Source organism: Gopherus flavomarginatus, chromosome 4 (assembly GCF_025201925.1).
Source record: "Gopherus flavomarginatus isolate rGopFla2 chromosome 4, rGopFla2.mat.asm, whole genome shotgun sequence".
NCBI classification, from domain to species: Eukaryota; Metazoa; Chordata; order Testudines; family Testudinidae; genus Gopherus; species Gopherus flavomarginatus.
The window spans coordinates 178661067-178680486 of NC_066620.1; the positions used below are offsets into that span (position 1 = coordinate 178661067).

The 19420-nt window shown below is 40.8% G+C and overlaps 1 protein-coding gene across 2 annotated transcripts in view; it reads right to left on the bottom strand.

Annotated features, from left to right (window-relative positions):
* Positions 1–2765: 2765 nt before the first annotated feature.
* Positions 2766–19420, bottom strand: part of ALKAL2 (ALK and LTK ligand 2) — a 485537-nt gene continuing 468882 nt past the window's right edge. Inside the window, exon 6 of one of the 2 annotated variants that reach the window (XM_050951069.1) lies at positions 2766–2786. The gene's annotated coding sequence lies outside the window, so the exon portion shown is untranslated. Of the gene's footprint in view, positions 2787–3047; positions 3240–19420 lie in introns of those variants that run through there. The other variant, XM_050951070.1, reaches the window with a different exon arrangement.

The following is a 19420-nucleotide window of genomic DNA, read 5'->3' on the forward strand; positions in this document are numbered from 1 at the left end:
GGAGTCTGGACAGGGTGCAAAGGATCTCCAGGCATCTATGGAGGGGAAAGTGCACTAGCTGTGGAGCAACTTCAGCCTTCAGGACCTGATTGAGTAAAGCAGTTATGCACATGCTTAACTTCAAGCATGTTAAAGTTAATAGGACTTAAACACATGCTTAAGTGCTTTCCTGAATCGGGACCTTACGCTACAGTAACAATGTCGTAGGACTTCATCTCCCTGCAAACTTCCCCTGTGCACAACATACTCACCTACGCTCTGGGCTTTGATGATTTAGACTCTAATGTTTATGATGAAAGGAGAGGCGAACATATTGGCAATATGTCAGCAAATGCCTCGGGTTGAAGTTCAGCCACTTTTGCGTCTTGAGATTTCAGAGGTACCGAGGGAGCTCTGGTTTGTGACCTGCAGGTTGGATCCTCATCCTACATGGCTGACACAGGACTGCACTGACTCCTTATCTGTTTGCAAAGGTTGACTTACGCATAAAGCCCTGTTTGATTTGAATTCTGATTACCTTTTCCCCAATGTGCCACAACTGGAATTGAGGCTAGCTGGGTTGCCTAGATTAACTGTCCCTGGATTTGAACATCTGAGGGTGAAGTCAAAGAGCATGATTCTTTTCTGACTTACACCGGTGTAAATCAGGAGCCACTCCACTGAAGTCAATGGAGTTATAGAAGTGTGTGAGGGGAATCAGGTCCAAAATGTTCCCAGGGTAGGTCCCTGGACTTTCAAATTCACTTTCCTAGCTGGACTGACAGAGTCCTAGTTTGCTGATCTTCAGGGGGTACACTGACTTAGTCCCCAACTAGATAGTTTTTATTTCCCTCTGTTCTACATCACTCCTGATGCAGCCCTAGCATCAGAGGCATGTCAGGGGCATGGAGCAGCTTATCAGGGATGTGGCTGGAGCATACTGTGCTCTAGTAATCCCCAGATGGTAGAGGGCCCCTAAGTCAAATGGCATAGATTGGCTTGATATCAGTACAGGGGTCAGAGCTGGCATAGAACTGACTCCAGGATGAGGGAGCCATAATCTTTTCACTTGCATCCCTAGTGCCCCAAACTTGTGTCTGGACGACTTTGCTCACATGTAAATGACTACATAGCTGCAAGGCACTGGAGAATCAGGCCTACTGTAGCTATCATGGTCTATTTAGAATATTTACTTACATAATGTAAAGCAAACTACCTGCAGAGATAAATACCTTAACACATTGTACACTACCACATTCACAGTTAAGGTTCAAGCAAAACAAGCAGCTCTATATTGAATACAATAACATGACTGTTAGACGTTTTGGAGGCCTCTATGTCTGACAAGTATGGCACTGCCATCTTTTGTCTGGAAACAAGAAAGTGTTTTCTGTATTGTTAGTAAGTTATAACTTGACTATCAGACATGAGCTCATGCAAACATTTAGCTAGAAAATCTGCACAGGCCTGTTTCCATACAAACAAATACTAGAGCTTATTAACTTTAACTTTTTAGATAATCATTCAATTTTAAAAGTCACAATGTGCACCCTTAATATTTCATCAGAATTATGTTGTGCACCCTATGACCGCTTGACCATTATTCAACAGAGATGTACATACACATATCTAGCAACCTAAATAATTAGTCCAGTTGAAGCTAACATCAGTCAATGACTGACATATGTATTTGTAATGAACATGTGTTCTTGACATTTGAAAAGATATCCTGAGACTCTTTACATATTCAGCGGCGCAATCCACTTTTGTTTGTATAGATGGTAGGATAAATGATATTTCCAATGCAAACATGTGCCTGCAGTAATTGGTGTTAGGCAGTACCCTCTAGTGATTAGGGCAGGGAACTAGATGTGCAAGGATGTGGATTCTAGTCCTAAGTCTGCCACTGACTCACTGTTTGACCTTAGTCAAGTTGCTTAAATGCTCTCTTAGTTGTATAATTCTCAGATTTGTTAAGCATCATGAGATGCTCAAGCATTTTGAATGTATTGGTATAATACACTGTAAATGCCAAGTATTTAACATCTTTTAGTCAGCATCTATAAAGATTACAAATACTAATTCAGAATAAAACAATAGAACAAAACTTTATGACTAATACAGGTATCATTGTATCTTCTTCAATGGCTTTGTAACTACCGCATATCACCTGAAACTGTGATCTTATTAAATTTAAACAGCCAAGTGGTTTGGACCTAGTCAGTATTTGGAGGAGAAGCAATGGGGTGCTATAAAAAGAGATGGTGGTGATTCAGTGACCTTGTTTCTGCTCTTAGTTACACTGCTGGAAAAAGCAATGTGACTCCATGGCTGATTTACCATGGTGTAAGAGGAGAAGCAAGCTCTGAAGGTGAAACTCTTCTCTCTGAATTAGGATAGGTCTACACTGGAGCGGGAGGTGTAATTCCAAGTGCAAGTAGACATACCAGCACTACCTCTGATCTAGCTAGCATGCTAAAAATAGAAGTGTAGCTGTGGTGGTGTGAGTGGCAGGATTGACTAGCTGCCTTGAATACCATCCCATCTATGATGAAGTCCCTAGGGTGCAACCTGGACTGTGGGACCACTGAGCCCTCCAGATTAACCAACCTGGGTTGCCTCTTTGTCATAAACAGATAGCTAAGGGTTAATGTCTCTTTCACCTGAAGCACCTGACCAGAGGACCAATCAGGAAACCAGATTTTTTTCAACTCTGGGTGGAGGGAATTTTGTGTCTGAGTCTTTGTCTGTCTGCCTGCTTTCTCTGAGCTTTGGAGAAGTAGTTTCTGCTTTCTAATCTTCTGTTTCTAAGTGTAAGGACAAAGAGAACAGATAGTAAGTTATATGGTTTCTTTTCTTTGGTATTTGCATGAATATAAGTGCTGGAGTGTTTTGATTTGTATTCTTTTTGAATAAGGCTGTTTATTCAATATTCTTTTAAGCAATCGACCCTGTATTTTGTCACCTTAATACAGAGAGACCATTTGTATGTATTTTTTCTTTCTTTTTATATAAAGCTTTCTTTTTAAAACCTGTTGGAGTTTTTCTTTACTTCAGGGAAATTGAGTCTGTACTCACCAGGGAATTGGTGGGAGGAAGAAATCAGGGGGAGATCTGTGTGTGTTGGATTTGCTAGCCTGATTTTGCATTCCCTCTGGGTGAAGAGGAAAGTGCTTTTGTTTCCAGGACTGGGAACGGAGAGGGGGAGTCACTCTGTTTGGATTCACAGAGCTTGTGTCTGTGTATCTCTCCAGGAGCACCTGGAGGGGGGGAAGGGAAAAAGGATTATTTCCCTTTGTTGTGAGACTCAAGGGATTTGGGTCTTGGGGTCCCCAGGGAAGGTTTTTCAGGGGGACCAGAGTGCCCCAAAACACTCTAATTTTTTTGGGTGGTGGCAGCAAGTACCAGGTCCAAGCTGGTAACTAAGTTTGGAGGTTTTCATGCTAACCCCCATATTTTGGACACTAAGGTCCAATTCTGGGACTAAGGTTATGATATGTAGCTGTGGTGGTGTGAGTGGCAGGATTGACTAGCTGCCTTGAATACCATCCCATCTATGATGAAGTCCCTAGGGTGCAACCTGGACTGTGGGACCACTGAGCCCTCCAGACTCACCAACCTGGGTTGCCTCTTACACTATGATGTCAAGATACAAACCTCTGACAAGCACTGTACTTATCACCGATATCCATGGGTAGGGACACGCCCAACTGTGTTACACAAATGATCTCCCAGCCACTCATGAACCTTCAATGCAGAAGCTCCAGCCAATTCCCCCAGCACCCTAGCCTTACACCCTAGAACTGTGCCATCTTGCACTGGTCAGAAGCCTGGCCAGTATAAGTTCATTACCTAGTTCGCCACTCCAACAAAAGGGTAGTGGCCGTGCAACAGCCCTTGTTAGCCTGAGCTGAGATTTCCATGCACTTCAACCAAAACACACCATTTTAGGTAACATATAAAACAGATTTATTAACTACAGAAAGATAGATTTTAAGTGATTATAAGTGGTAGGCATAAACGTCAGAGATAGCTATCTTAAGAAAATAAAAAGTAAACACGCTTTCTAAATCCTAAATTTTTAGTCTAAGCAAGAGTTGAATTGAACAGCTATTGAGAATTTTTAAGTGAGTAACCCAGAATATTTATATTATAACAAAAAATATTTACTTAACACCCCCAATAAAGACCTGCCGGCTTAATAGGGAAGAAACTTAGTACATCTAGTTCACTTACATGAGTCAGTTGGTTGTGGCCCACTATCCTCACAGAATGGTTATAACTTAGGATCTGCTTTTCCTTTGCTTTGCACCTTTGGTGGCCATGTGCAACTGTGCAATGTGAGTGCAACACTCTAACAAATAAGAATTCTCCACTCACCAAGATTATTTCTGTCAATTTTGCATTCATTTTGAAAAATGTAAATACCAGATTCTGATGTCATACACCAGTATGACATCAATGGAGTTACTCCAGATTGACCTAAATGACTACACATGGTGCAGAGCGATGTAGAATTGGACACTGGAAACTCTTGGAAACTGTGTTCTCTTATCCATTTCTGATGTAGCCAAGTTAGTCATTTAGCAGCCATTACTGAGGAGTGTAAAACTGAGGAGTGTAAAATGATGAGAAGGACACAGGCAAGGAGTTGTGTGCTCAGATATAGAGCTTACACATTAGCAATACCACTGCAGCTGAACATCTGTTGAAAAAAGGTATGACATTTCCAAGGGAAGCTGCATCGTATATATGTGAACTATTGTTTGATAGCAACAGAAGCTTGATATTTCATAAAATGTGTGGACAGACACAGATATACAGAATGTGTATATCTGTGTCACATCCTGATCAGAAATTATAAACTGTCCCTATTAAAAATAAAAGCTGAAGTGAAGAATGCAGTGACAGTTGGAATAATAATTTCAAGTTCCAAATTTCAGTCACTAAGAATATTCAGTGTTATTTTTCTATTTCAAAGGATTTAACTTCTTTCTCCTCCCACTGAACAAGTGTAGGCTGTATTCACATATTTACATCCTATAGACAATTCATTTGAAAGAGAAAGCGAAGCTGTAAAGTCTTCAAATGATCTTCAGGTTGCATGGCCCTAGGTTTTCTAATATCTAGCTGACCTACAGTACATAGTTTTCCAGGGGCAAGCAACGGTATCTTTTAAAAACACATCCTTAATTCAGCGCTCTGTGCAAAAAACAGTTCCTCCCTCCCACACATTAGAATACAGGGCTGTCACAAAGTGTGCCCATCCTAGGGCCTGAACCAATGGGAGTGTTTATACTGACTTCAATGGCCTTTGGATCAGGCCCATAGTCTGCAAATGAGTACAGTTGGGTAGGGCTATTAATTTGGCTAATTTGGCAATCTCTGGCTATCTAAAAGAGAGGTATTTGCTTTCCAGAACTGGGAACAACTTCCTTAGCTATGGAATCCAAGAGTTTCAGGCCTTCGTGGGCTAGCAGCAGTGGTGAAAGTAATATTAAATTCTTATTGGTACGGGGCCATGGGCAGCCCATCTGTGCTGCCTGGCCCGGGGCTCGGGCTACTGCCGTGGTAGCAGTGGTGGTGGCCAGGAGCCTCGGGCCCTTTTAAATCACTGGCCCTGGGACAACTGCCCCTTTTGTCTGCCGGGGAGGACAGCAATGTTGAAGTGCTGCTGCGGCAGCGCTTTAAGGGGGGTTCTTTGCTGCGGCAGTGCATTAATGTCGGCTGGGTACAGACCGGTACCGGCTTCTTACCGGTACGCTGTACTGGCACATACTGGTCCACTTTTGCCCCTGACTAGCAGCTCAAGAGGCTGCTTTCTGCAGACTTGACTCCTTTGTTTTAGGACCACAGAAGTGGTATGAAATTTTGGCCCGAGACTGCAGTGGGAAATTATTATTTTAACTTTTCAGTTAAAATTCAGGTACTTTTCATTGCATCCATTGTCAGTAAAATTATGTTCTCAGAAGCACATTTATGTGAAACATGACTCACTTTTTTTAATTAGAAAAGCTGGCAAAGCTAAGAGAACTTGTCTCTGGTAACATTCATTTTGCAAATTATATTCTATTACTGCCAAACTTTGTGTCATCTCAGTTGATTATGAAGGTCCATTAGAAACATGTCTTTTGGTTTATCAGAGCTTTAAGGGCTTACTTTCCCAGCGATACAAGGGTGATATATGAAGGTAACTCCCTTTAGTACTGACTGAAATTAAGGGTCCAATCCTGTGATGCTGGGCCAGTAGATTTCATTCGGAACTGAAAGTGTTTAGCACATCACAAAATTTGTCTCATAGGCATAAATTCCTCGTGTATCCAGAGGAGCATACCCTTTAGAATACATTTATCAATGTTTTTAAATGAGAGAGCCATTTTTGAAATATTTTTGTAAATCTTACCTGGTTGTATTCCTTAGTGCAGGTTTTTAAATTACCTCTGTACATTGTATTAAGAAAAATGGTCGTGGGCAATATTATCTTAAAGTCATCTTTATTGCAAACCTTTCAGGGCTTCAATCTGTGGTTTTTCTTTTAGCATTCAGATGATGGAGCGTTCAGAAAAAGTACTGAAGATAAGAAGTGCTCATGAAAGAAAACCCACTGGAGTACAGAGTATTTTTTCCAGCCTCCTCTTGTATGGTTCCATCGTAATCTAAAGATAGGGATTATTATGGGGATCATCACTTCTATCCAAGTAAGAATGCATTGGCGTTGGCTGTGTGGGAAGTTTCCAAGAACTCTGCAGAAGGCTGGTAATGGTGGGCCTCTGGCAGAGGTGGCCCAACTGAAGTCACATGTGATGTCTACCTAATCACTGTTAGCATTTTTTTTCTTTTTTGACTTTTATAGCCCTGTTTTATTTCCCTACTCTCGATTTTGTATTTTGAAGTTTTTTTCAACTTTATTGTACCACTTGTGCATTCACTAATAATAATAATGGGAGAACTGGGCCACTGCTATTGCAGCATGTGCATGCATATGGAGATGAATACATGCATATGTAATGTGCCTAATTAAGATGAACTAGAGATGTCCAGATAATAATTAAAATACATTTATTTGGTTTTGGTAGCATTCCTGTGCTTTCCAAACATTCAGGAAGGGGTGATCCCTGCTGCTAAGAGCTCACAGTCTAAGGACAAACAGGCAGGTAGAGAAAAGGGTATGGAGAAAAGGAACAATAACAGGCAATGTAAATACTAGACAAATCAGTCACTGTAAGCAACACAGCAGAAGTAGATTTAAATATTAATGAGGTAGGGGCCTTGCAGATGAGCTCAAGGAAGTCATACCATGCATAAGGACTGTGCGGGTGAAAGGTAGAGAGGTGGTTATATGAGAAGCTGGAAAAAAGAGGGATGAAGCTAGGAACGTTGGTGGAGCAGAGGGGAGACACAAAATTCTACAAGGGTGGATAAGCAGAGAGGGGCAATATTATTTAAAGCTTTTAAAGCCGTGACAAGAAGCCTAAATATCATGCAATAGCTGATGAGGAACCAGTGGGGGGATTCAAAGATGAACGTGACATGATTGAATCGATAGACAAGGAAGATGACTATAGTGGCTCCATTGTGTTTGGAATGGTGGGGGGCAATATATGGAGTGTTTGGGCTGGGGAGATGGAAAGAAAAGGATGGATCTTGGAGATGCTAAGGAAGACAAAGCCCTGAGATTTGGATATTGCCTGGATGTGCGAGACGAGGAAATGGGAGGAGTGAACTCTCCCTCTTCCCCGAGATTGTGAGTCAGAATGATAGGGATGAAGGTGGTGGCTTTGAAAGATAGAAATACCTAGTGAAATGATGAAAGTAAATTAAGATAGATGCAGTATCGAGAAGCCAACAAACCCAATAGTATGTAACATAGAACATTTTAGTGTTAAGTGAAAATGAAGAGAAAAAAATGCAATAGACCTTACTGAAAAGTCAAAGGATGCACAAACAGGTAATTGTCTTATACAAAATACTGTGAGGAACTATAACTACAAGTAGCATTACATGAGTCGTGGTGCTATGTTTATCAATTAGTTGTGATGCCTAACTTTATCAATTGCTTCTGTCCTTTAGGAAACACAGAAAGAAAGGTAATAATAATGTCAGCAGAAAGGACCTATAATTAGGTGGGAAATTTATAGTTTTCCTATTTGCTGAGTAAAGTCTGAGAATAAAGAACATTTAGTTCACTTCTTGGGTGTTGCTAACAAAAATTGATAGGGGAACTACTGGTAAAACACCTGTCAGGAATTGTCTAGGTATATTTGGTCCTGCCTCAGTAAAGTGGGATGGACTAGATTACCTCATGTCTATGACTCTAAAATACCAGGAGAGGCCTTAAGAATTTTCTTTCCTCAGTGACTGTGTATTTGACAATAATTTCATATGTAAATTGGAAGTATTGCTTTACTTTCTTGGCTAGAATTCTTGGAATGTTGGACCACATATAAACACAGTATCAGAGGCCTAAGATATTTTCATTTCTTAGTATGCCTAGGGGAGGAACACTGTTTACATTATTATTTTTATACTACCTGCAAAAAGAAATGCAGAACGGCAGCAGCAGTAGCAAAGATGGTCTCATGCAAAACCCCACAATACATTGCTCTCAGAAAGAGGCAGCCATTTCAAGGGTTGTTTTAGACTTGGGGTAGGAAGCACCATTTCCATCATTACACAGTTTTTACAAATGGCACAGATTTGTTGCCCTTAAATACATAAAAACTGAACTGAAAATTCTACCCAAGGACCAAGCCCTCAAAGCAGCAGAAGGCAGAAACTGGAACAAGTCTGGTAATTCTGATAATTGTATTGTGCCATCTCATGAATAGGGTGACATTGAAACTGATGATGGAAAAGCCATGGCACTGGATTCAGCGTTGTGGCTAGTACTGGCTGGGTGCAGCTGAGAAGGGGGGATTGCAAAGGAGACAGCTGTAGCTCTCTGACTGGGGACAATTCTGTGCCTACTTTGCATATACTTTAGAGCAATATCAGGGCTGCTTTTAAATTGTGCCAGATAGTTACAGCTCCCAAAGGTCTGTCCATTGGTCAAAGATCACTGGAGCATGGTAGTGCTTTGGCCACCCTCTCTCCTGCCCCCAATACACTCTCTAAGTCAAGGATTCCTGTAATGCAAATTGTGGAAACTGGCTACACCACCTCTATGCCGTCTGGAGCTAGACTTGATTTTGTGAGATGCACAACACCCTCAGCTTTTGTGGACATCAATGGAAGGTGAATGTGCTGAGCAGATTAAAAGAGTAATCTTCTAATTCTTAACATTGGCACCACAACGTTATTGAAAATGAAGCTCTGATATGGAAGGGCAGGAAGAATCTCATATTACTAGGGGTTGACACTAGTATTGTGTGGCAAATTCATGTCGTATGTATAGAGGATATGAAGAGAAGACCACACGCCCAACTAATGTGATACCCTGAACTCAGCATTTCTCTCAAGGTATTGACTGTGAAATTTGATGCAGCAGTCATTCACAATTTCCAGGAAAGCCTATTTAATGCTGTTGAAGTTATCCCAAAATAACCCTGTTGTCACAGGTAGACTCCGTTGTTGAGAAGTCTGGGACACCTGGCCCAATTCATCCTTTGTGTAACTCCACTGAGATAATTCTAGCATTTTCAGTTTCTCTTGGAATGTGTGAAGTGTGATCACAATGCACAAGCTGTACTGAAAAAAAAAAGTCAGGATGCCAAACAATTATTGTTGTTACAGTGGATAGGTCTAAGCTGCATCTCCCCACTATAGCATGTGGAGGAAAGCACTAAGAAATTTAAACATATTGTCAAACTTTAATGCTAGGGTTCAGTTGGTTATTAAATGAAAAGAAAATTTATTTAATTGAACCAAAGTTTAATTAAACCATAGTTAAAGGAACCATAGTTTCTTTCCTCCCTCAGAAAGACATACAATTCACCTTGTGCTGCATTGTGGAAAATGCTCTTCGGATTCACCAAATGTTCCTCTTCTCTGAACATCTCTTGATAATTGCAGCCTGCTGACCGCATGTCTTTAGACAAAGAATATATTTAATATGTTAATTTTTCAGTTCTTAAAGGCTCATGTCTAAATTAATTTTAAGGGCTGCTGCTGCTACCTGAAACCTTTTGCTTAATAACTCAGGCATCATTCAGATTACAATTACAACTGACTCAGAATAGCATCTATCAAGCCATAACTTATACCAAATGTGACCTTGACTTCAAAGGCATTTCAATGGCAAATTGTACACAAGGGGTCAGATCCATAGCTGATTGAAATCTATATAGCTCAATGAAGGTAATGGAGGAATGCCAAGTTACACTGACTGAGAATCTGTTCCATGATTCCTTTTTCTATTTTTTCCACCGTGAAAGTCTGGAGCTTTTGTATTTCTCAAGTGTATAAGGCAACAGATGTTCATCTGGTGGGCAGAGCATGCTAACACTTTCTTCTTTGATTTGTCTATGAACAATAATATTATTGGGAATTCTTATTTAAGCTAAATCTCTATATCATTTGTTTTTGTTTTGAGAATAGGGAACTTCTGGCTGGCTGGAAGTCTATTCCAAAGCTATTTAGACAACAGTGGGACAAATTCATCCTTGCTGTAACTACCAAGAGTGGAGTTACAACCAAGATCACTTTGGCCAATGCTCCTTTGTGGGTTGGTTGGCACCAGTGCTCTAATGAAGAGGCTGAATTTGCAGAGTTCAACTCCTATTGATTTCAGTTGACGTTTGGGCATTAGCACCTTGAAGATGGTGCCCAGGACCTTTTAAGATGGGGCCCTAATTAGTTGTCTGAAAAGTGGCTCTACAAACTGGAAAGTTTCTGCCAAGAATATGAGAATCCCCCAGAGTTTTTTGGCATCCGGTGGCAAATGTAGCTGTTTCTCTAAAAATCCACTTGCATTCAAGCAGTATATTATTTTCTCCTTGATGCATGGAATATTTAACACAGAGAACTCCCATTTTTACTATTGGAGGCTCCACATATACATTCATTTTACATGCAGAGGAAAATAGACTTGCAAGTATGAGTTGCAGAGCTGGCAAGCTGAGGAGGTAAAATTCACGTCACGGTGAAAGGCTCACTTGAGCTCCTATACACAAGTTAACTTGTGGTGCCCTTGATTTAGGGAGTTACCTGGGACTCAAGTGGTGAGAAGGGTCTCCTATGAGACTGCTGCACCAGGTGAATTTCAGTCACCGAGAATTAGTAACAAAACAGAACTCTTGTATTCAGGTCTGTATTTACTGGCAACATTCTCCACAACTGCAGGACTGTCTGATTAAAAACAAAATACTACTCTCTGAGCACATGCTGGATTTCATCTCTGAAATTCATGAAATTTCTCTTGACATCAGTGCCCTAAAGAAATGATATCTCACATAGGAGCTCTGAAAGTGAACATGATCAGTTAGGCTGTAAGATTATTTCTACACTGAAATTAGACATCTCTGTTTGGCCTATGCCAGTTGACTTTGGCTAAGGTTTTCAGGCTAAGGGGCTGTTTAATTGTGATGTAGACATTCGGGCTTAGGCTGGACCCCAGGCTTTGGGACCCTCTCACGTCACAGGGTTCTAAAGCCTAGTTTGCAACCTGAGCCCGAATGTCTACATCACAATTAAATTTCCCTTATCCCGAGTCACTGAGCCTGAGTGAACTGGCAGGAGCCAGCCACTGGTGCCTAATTGCAGTATGGACATACTCTGTCCATTTGCATGGGAAAACACCTGATTTGCATATGCTATAGCAGTATGGTAGCATATCTTGTTCAAAGTAGGTGTGCATGTGAGATCTTATGCTTCTGCTATTTTGAAAATTGGTCCTTAATGTTCATCACTGTGTGTATAGTTGACAGTACAATAAAACTGACTGGGTAATGGCCACTACATTTGTCTGCAGACTCATTAAACATTCATCTATTCTATCCCAGTGAAGTGTTTCACTAGAACTTTTAATACTAAATGTCAAGCACTTGGAACATCCAAAAACTCCAGTGGAAGTTATCAACACTTGACACCATTCAGGATTTGGCCAATATTAATAGCAACATCTGAGTCATTGTTTTGTCAAGAATTTTAGTACATTTTGAGCATGAAAACTGCTTAGTCCAAAATAGTCTGGATTTCCTGGCCCCTGAGACACACTGCCAGCCCTGTCTGTCTGAGTATGTGTCTCGGGATGGAATGTCTTTTGCAGGGTGACCAGTTAGCAAGTGTGAAAAATTGGGATGAGGGTGGGGAGTAATAGGTGTCTATATAAGGTGTCTATATAGGTGTCCCTATAAAATCTGGTCACCCTAGTCTTTTGGGAATTTGAGGAGGAAGCTTTTTGTTTTGGTTTGTGATGTCTTTTGCTGCTTGATTGTTGCATGTACAGAATGTGTGGGGAATGGGTTGCTGTTTTGGTTCTATGATGGGTTTTGTCATGTATTTTTGATAGCAAGGGATAAGCTTTTTTTTGGGTGTGTCTATTTAAATCTCAATTAATAAATAAAGGAAACATAAATCCATGTGAAACCTAAATCCATTTTGAGATAGTTTGGTTTTTCAGAGAGCAACAATTCCATTGTGTGCAACTGTCAGCCACAAATATGAGAAGACATGCACATGACACTGGACTTTGCTGCCATCTCTGGGCCAGATCCTGAGACATGTTGAATGTCTATAAACTCCCAACACAGGGCAGCAGCTAACGCCAAGATTCTGGCCCTTCATTGTGAGTTTGCAATTGATCAAAACTTCTCAGCTGTTAGGCTCCAAACCTACAAACATTTGCTTATCTTAAAGTATCTGAATAGCCTATGGTGAAAGATTGTAGAGTTTGCAGGATTGGGGGCTTATTGATAAGGTTCATGCTAATCCTCTGAAGCAGTTAAGACAGAAATATTATTATGCCCATATATAAGTTTATTATATCCCAGTATAGATTTGCAAACTGAGCCCAGAAAGGTTTAGTGACTTGTCTAAGATCACACAGCTGGGAATCAATGCTTAGAGCTCTGACATGTCTTTTCTTCTACCCAGTTCCTTGCCATAGGCTGTAAAAGATCTGTACAACAAAAGCTTAGTATGTGAAAAGGCTCTTGTCTTCACCCTCAGGTATTATGGCATGCTTTAAAACCTAGGATGAAAACAGAAATCAGCCCAAACTGCAAGCAGAATGGTAGAATTTTCTCAGGGCAGAAATAGGATTCAAGAGAACTGCATTTATTTTATTTTATTTTATTTTATTTTCTATTTTACCATGCTAATAGCTAACATGCATGCTAATAAAAGAGAAGAGATCTCATATGGTAATAAAAAATAAGGTGAACAGTGAGTGCAGTTGGTGAGAAGACTTAAAGCATAGCTCACAGCTCATCTGGCAGAGATTTTCTGATGGAGTTTGGATTTTCTGGGAAATATAAGAGAAATGTTCTCTGCTGTCTAGCCCGCCTTTTACTCACAGCTCTGTCCTACTCAAGACAAAGCCCATCTAGTCAATTTGGGACTGAACAAATGTATAAACTAATGATCAGCAATTGGGTTTATTCGGCTCCTCTCTCTAGCACAGGGTTTCTTGAAAAAATCTCGCAGAAACAGTAAATGCTGTTAACATGTTCTTGGGCTTTTGTCCAAACTTCTTTGAAAGCAAGGTCATAACAGTAGTTAAGTATCACATTTTCATGAGCATCCCATTGGGGCAGCCACTGTAGATAGCCTAGTTATCTGAACCTCATGATTAATGAGAGTTGTGAAGGCTGACAGGAAGATTGTTGGAGGTGGGCTGTAGCTTAATTAACTGTGACATAACCTGGAAAGACTCATAAGCAATGGAATGGTATTTTAAAACCTGTCTCTGGGTTTTGGTCTGACCCATAAATGATTATGTGTTTGCAGGCCAGTAACAAACAGACTATGCATAGACGAGGTTACCACCTTTTGGTAGTTTGTCCTGCAGGATAAACTTACTTCCTTATGATGTTGCAATGAAGTGCCATAACATCACTATGCAATGTGACAGTGTTCAAAAAGTGATTCTTGGCAGGATGGCATCACAGCATGATTGTGCTGTGACAAAATGTCAGAAACTGACGATATCATTCTGACTATAAACATTTTAGGGATAGATGATCACTCCTGAAATCCTATTTATGGGACTGGGAGTGATCCATTGTATCAGGGACAGCCCCAGAGTGATGGTAACCATGTCTGCTTAGTATTTCTGAGAGAAAAAAATAAGATATATAAATGGACAGACAAAATATACTAATTCTTGGAATTATGTTCAGGAATTGTCTCACACCTGAATGGTACAGGACAATAAACTTGTTGATCAACAACAATAAAATGCATCTAATGCAGAAATAGGTTTGACCCACAGAAAATTAACCATAGAACTGCACATGCCAAAACTAATCACCTTTTTGTTCCATTAAGTATTGTTCTACTCTCAAGTTATGGAACGGGGTAAGAAAAGGAGGTACTCCTTAGTTTTCAGCATAACCTTGCTGATTTGGAATGCTTCAGCTAAGACCTTGTAACTCTTCCCCTGTGGATCACAAATAATCCCAGTTTTTGCAGTCTCCCAATCTGTTTTACTCTACCTAGTCTAAACATCTAATTGTTCTTCTCAGACCTTTTTCTAATTCCGCAAGCATCCTTATGGTGAGAGGTGACCAGTTTTGCAAATCAGGAATGATGTATTTACATTGTCTAATTGTACAAGAATCAAGTTAGACTAGTGTCAGAGGGGTAGCCGTGTTAGTCTGGATCTGTAAAAGCAGCAAAGAATCCTGTGGCACCTTATAGACTAACAGACATTTTGGAGCATGAGCTTTCGTGGGTGAGTACCCACTTTGTCAGATGCAGTTAGACTATTTAATCAGACAACATTGGACAGAAATGATTCAATCCTGAAAACTAATGCCAAACATGACAAGAATTTAATGACAAATGTTGAAATAAAAGCTATCAAGAAACAGTTTTTGTACATATCGTTGTCTGATATTTTTTTTCTACATGGTATACTTAAAAGAAAAGGGACAATGACATTCCCAGAGATTAGTTATCAGTGGTTCACAGTCATGCTGGAAGGGCATAATGAGTGGGGTCCACAGGGATCAGTTCTGGGTCCGGTTCTGTTCAATACCTTCATCAAGGATTTAGATAATAGCATAGAGAGTACACTTATGAAGTTTGCAGATGATACCAGGCTGGGGGGGGGTAGCAAATGCTTTGGAGGATAGGATTATAATTCAAAATGATCTGGACAAACTGGAGAAATGGTCTGAAGTAAATAGGATGAAATTCAATAAGGACAAATGCAAAGTACTCCACTTAGGAAGGAACAATCAGTTGCACACATACAAAATGGGTAATGACTGTGGAAAGGGATCTCGGTGTCATAGTAGACCACAAGCTAAATACGAGTCAACAGTGTAACAGTGTAACACTGTTTCAAAAACAGTGAGCCTCATTCTGGGATGTTTAGCATGAGTATTGTAAGCAAGACATGAGAAGTAATTCTTCTGCTCTACTCCATCGTGCTGATTAGGCCTCAACTGGAGTATTGTGTCCAGTTCTGGGCACCACCTTTCAGGAAAGATATGGACAAATTGGAGAAAATCCAGAAAGGAGTAACAAAAATGATTAAAGGTCTAGGAAACATGGCCTATGAGGGAAGATTGAAAAAATTGGGTTTGTTTAGTCTGGAGAAGAGAAGACTGAGAAGGGACATGATAACAGTTTTCAAGTAAATAAAAGGTTGTTACAAGGAGGAGGGAGAAAATTGTTCTTCTTAAACTCTGAGGATAGGACAAGAAGCAAAGAGCTTAAATTGCAGCAAGGGAAATTTAGGTTGGACAATAGGAAAAACTTCCTGTCAGGGTGGTTAAGCACTGGAATAAATTGCCTGTGGAGGTTTTGGAATCTCCATCATTGTAGATGTTTAAGAGCAAGTTAGACAAACACCTATCAGGGATGGTCTAGATAATGCTTAGTTCTGCCATGACTGCAGGGGACTTGACTAGATGACCTCTTGAGGTCCCTTCCAGTCCTATGATTCTATGATTGATTCTATGATAAAAGAGCATTCCTAGACCTTGATTCTTTTCATGTGAAATATTTGCAGTTTAAACTACGAAACTGAGGTGGTTCTACACAAAGCTATCTAGAAAATTCTGTGTGCTGTATTAAATGTTTAGCAGGTGAGAGAAAGTGACATTTCTCAAAGTGCTGACACACACAAAAGAAGTAATAGCCTCAGACTTTAAAAATATACAAGATTTATTTCTTAACTGCTTATTATTTAGGTCATGCCTTCAGCTGATGTTAATCAGCATAGCTCCCTTGACCTTGATTGAGCTACATCGATTTATACTAACTCAGGATAATAATACCTCACTATTTTCATCAGTAGCTCTTAAAATGCTTTACAAAGGAGGTCAGTATCATTAACCCCACTTTACAGATAGGGAAACAGATGCACAGGGAGGTGAAATGTGTTGCCCAAGATCACCCAGCAAGCCAGTGGCTGAGACAGGAATAGCAGCCGGGTCTCAGTCCATCCATCAGCTCAGACAGTGCCTGCCACTAATAACATAATCTTGTGTTTACACCACATCAAATTATCATATATTAATCTATGGCATACCTCTTCTAAGATCACAGTATTAAAATTAGAACAACTCTCACTTTAATTTTTTTCAGATAAATATTTGATAACTGAAAATAAAATAGCATGTGTCCCAAATACTGTATTTATTAATACAACTTCATTGAGATACTGGACCAAACTAAACTCTCAGTTACACTAGCATAAATCTGAAATAATTCCAGTCTAGTTAATGGAGTTGCTTCAAATGTAACACTGCTGTAGTTAAGGGCTTGTCTTCACTACGGGGGTAAGTCAACCTAAATTATGCTACTTCAGCTATGTGAATAACATAGGTGGAGTCGACCTAGCTTAGGTCAACTTATCCTGGTGTCTTCACTGAGCTGCGTTGACAGGAGACACCCTCTGGTCGACTACCCTTGCTCTTCTCGGAGAGCTGGAGTACTGGGTCGACTGGAGAGTGCTCTGCTATCAATTTAGTGGGCCTTCACTAGACCCGCTAAATCAATTCCTGCTGCACCGATTGCAGCTGCATTGATCTCCCCATAGTGAAGACCAACCCTAAGGGCCTGATCTAGCTCCTGCTGAAGTCGATGGGAGTCCTTCCACTGGCTTCAGTGGGCATTGGATCCAACTCTAAGAGCAGAATTTGTTCCACAGGCTTTGTACAATACACTTGTTCTTCAAGGAGGCCAGGTACCATGTCTTCTTCTAACAGGTGCCCATTCAGGGGCCAAGCTGTGGTATTGTCCCAGGCAGCTGATCTGGTAAGGATCATGTACAATCTCTCCTTGAGTGGGCCAGTGCACAGGGGAACTGCAGACATGCTGGTGGAGCAGTCCACCTGCTCCCTGAACTTGGGGTTTGTACCCATGTCTTTGTGCAGGGGATCTTTGCAGCCTCCTGGCCCTGTCTTGTCCACTCTCTTTGCACCCATTTAATGGGGACCCTCTTAGTCTGGTCCTAAAGATGGCTGTTTACACATTGGCACATTCAATATATATTATAAAGGCAGGTATCACACATGGTCTTCCAATTTCTTTTTCTTAGCATGTGAGCAAATAATCAGGCTTGGGAACTCATGCTGTGTGATGGTGTTAGCTTTCTTAATGCAAAATTCGGGCTAGAGGCAGGGCTGGCTCTGGGTACCAGCTTAGCAAGCAGGTGCTTCGGGCGGCCACTCCAGATTGGGGCAGCAGGTCCAGCTATTTGGAAGCAATTTGGCGGAAGGTCCCTCACTCCTGTTCCAAGTGAAAGACCTCCCGCTGAATTGCCACAGATCGTGATTGCGATCACGGCTTTTTTTTTTTTTTTGGCTGCTTGGGACGGCAAAAACCCTGGAGCCGGCCCTGGCTAGAGGGAGCTGTATGAGCAGCAGGAGAGTTTTCTCTCTGCCGTGTTGTCTGATTAGAGTCAATTCTTAAGGCATAGTTACTCTTGGGGAACTAGGCAGTGGTGTGGGGCTGAAATTACCACAGGAATTTTGACCACCTGTTTGACCACTTTTGTTCCACAGAGGTGCAACTGTAAAAAATATTCTATGTTTTATACCTAGGTTCTGTCACTGATTCCTCCTCCACTGGGAAGCTGATTTGTAGGACCCCAGCATCTGCTAGCACTTGGTAGAGGTGCAACACTATGAATAGATGGCCCAATTTTGAATTATGACTGCCTAAAATTAGATACCTAAACCCACTTCAAGAAATCTTAGTCCATATTTAAGTACTGGACCTAGAATAAGTATTTAGGTGCCTAAATATAGATTTAGGCACTGAACTTCAGGTCAAATTGAAATATTGGCCACTGTTATATGATAAGTGTTTAAGTGTCTTTTTTGGTGCATTTTCATGTGGTTTAGCAGGTTCAGACTTCTCAGCAAATGGTTAAATCATTTGCCCTTAAAATACAGAGACTGTCAAGCCAGGAGAATGATTCAATTTTTAACAGGTTTATCCATATTTTCAGGATTAATTAAAGTTGTCATCTCCCTCTGTGGTAATTGAAATGATGCTATTAAACCAAGCATTATATTAAACCATTTGTTAAAAGCCTGAGGTGGTGTAAGGACAAGGGGCTGGGGTTGTGAGTGGGGTGGGGAGTTTACAGTGCCACAGTGTGAGCTTGGTGAGGGATTCTGCTTCTGTCAGCATCCCAACCCTCCTGGTACTCCGAGACACTGCTCCTCACAATGTACCAGGCACATTCTATTTATCAGTACACAGAGGGAAGGGCTGTGACTGCCCCTGGAGCTTGTGCAGGGAGCATTCCCTGTACTGTGATTGTGACTGGCCCTTGCTCAAGTGCATGAGTAAGGGAGGCTTCTTGTACACTATATTTACTAGGGTTCACAATGACAAAATACTTAAAATGATAAATGCGTTTGGATCTCACTGACACCTCCCTGAGTTATTACTGTAGCCCTGAAAAACACTGGCAGTGTAATGGTCTCTAATTTGGAAAATGGCTTCTAATTTCAGAAAAAGTCCTTCCTCAGCTGAATTGCAATTTGTTGGCCGTCGGAAGGAAGAAGGACCAAAAATAGCTAATGACCTTGAAGATATAGTGCAGTGTTTCCAAAAAATTCCAACTACTGGACAGTACCTTTAAGATACTGGACTACATAGTGGGAGTGGTGCACCTGCATTCCTTTCACTTTCCACACATGCCACCTTGATTCAAGCACCAAGTGTTATCAAATCCTAAGCATGGGTTACAAATTAAAGGAGTCAGAGGGGAGAAGCAGAGAGAGGACATCTGGTGAGAAATACTGAGCACAGATTCTCATGGCATTTCAGAACTTGGCATGCCCCAATTTGAATTTTATTCTAAGAAGGGCAA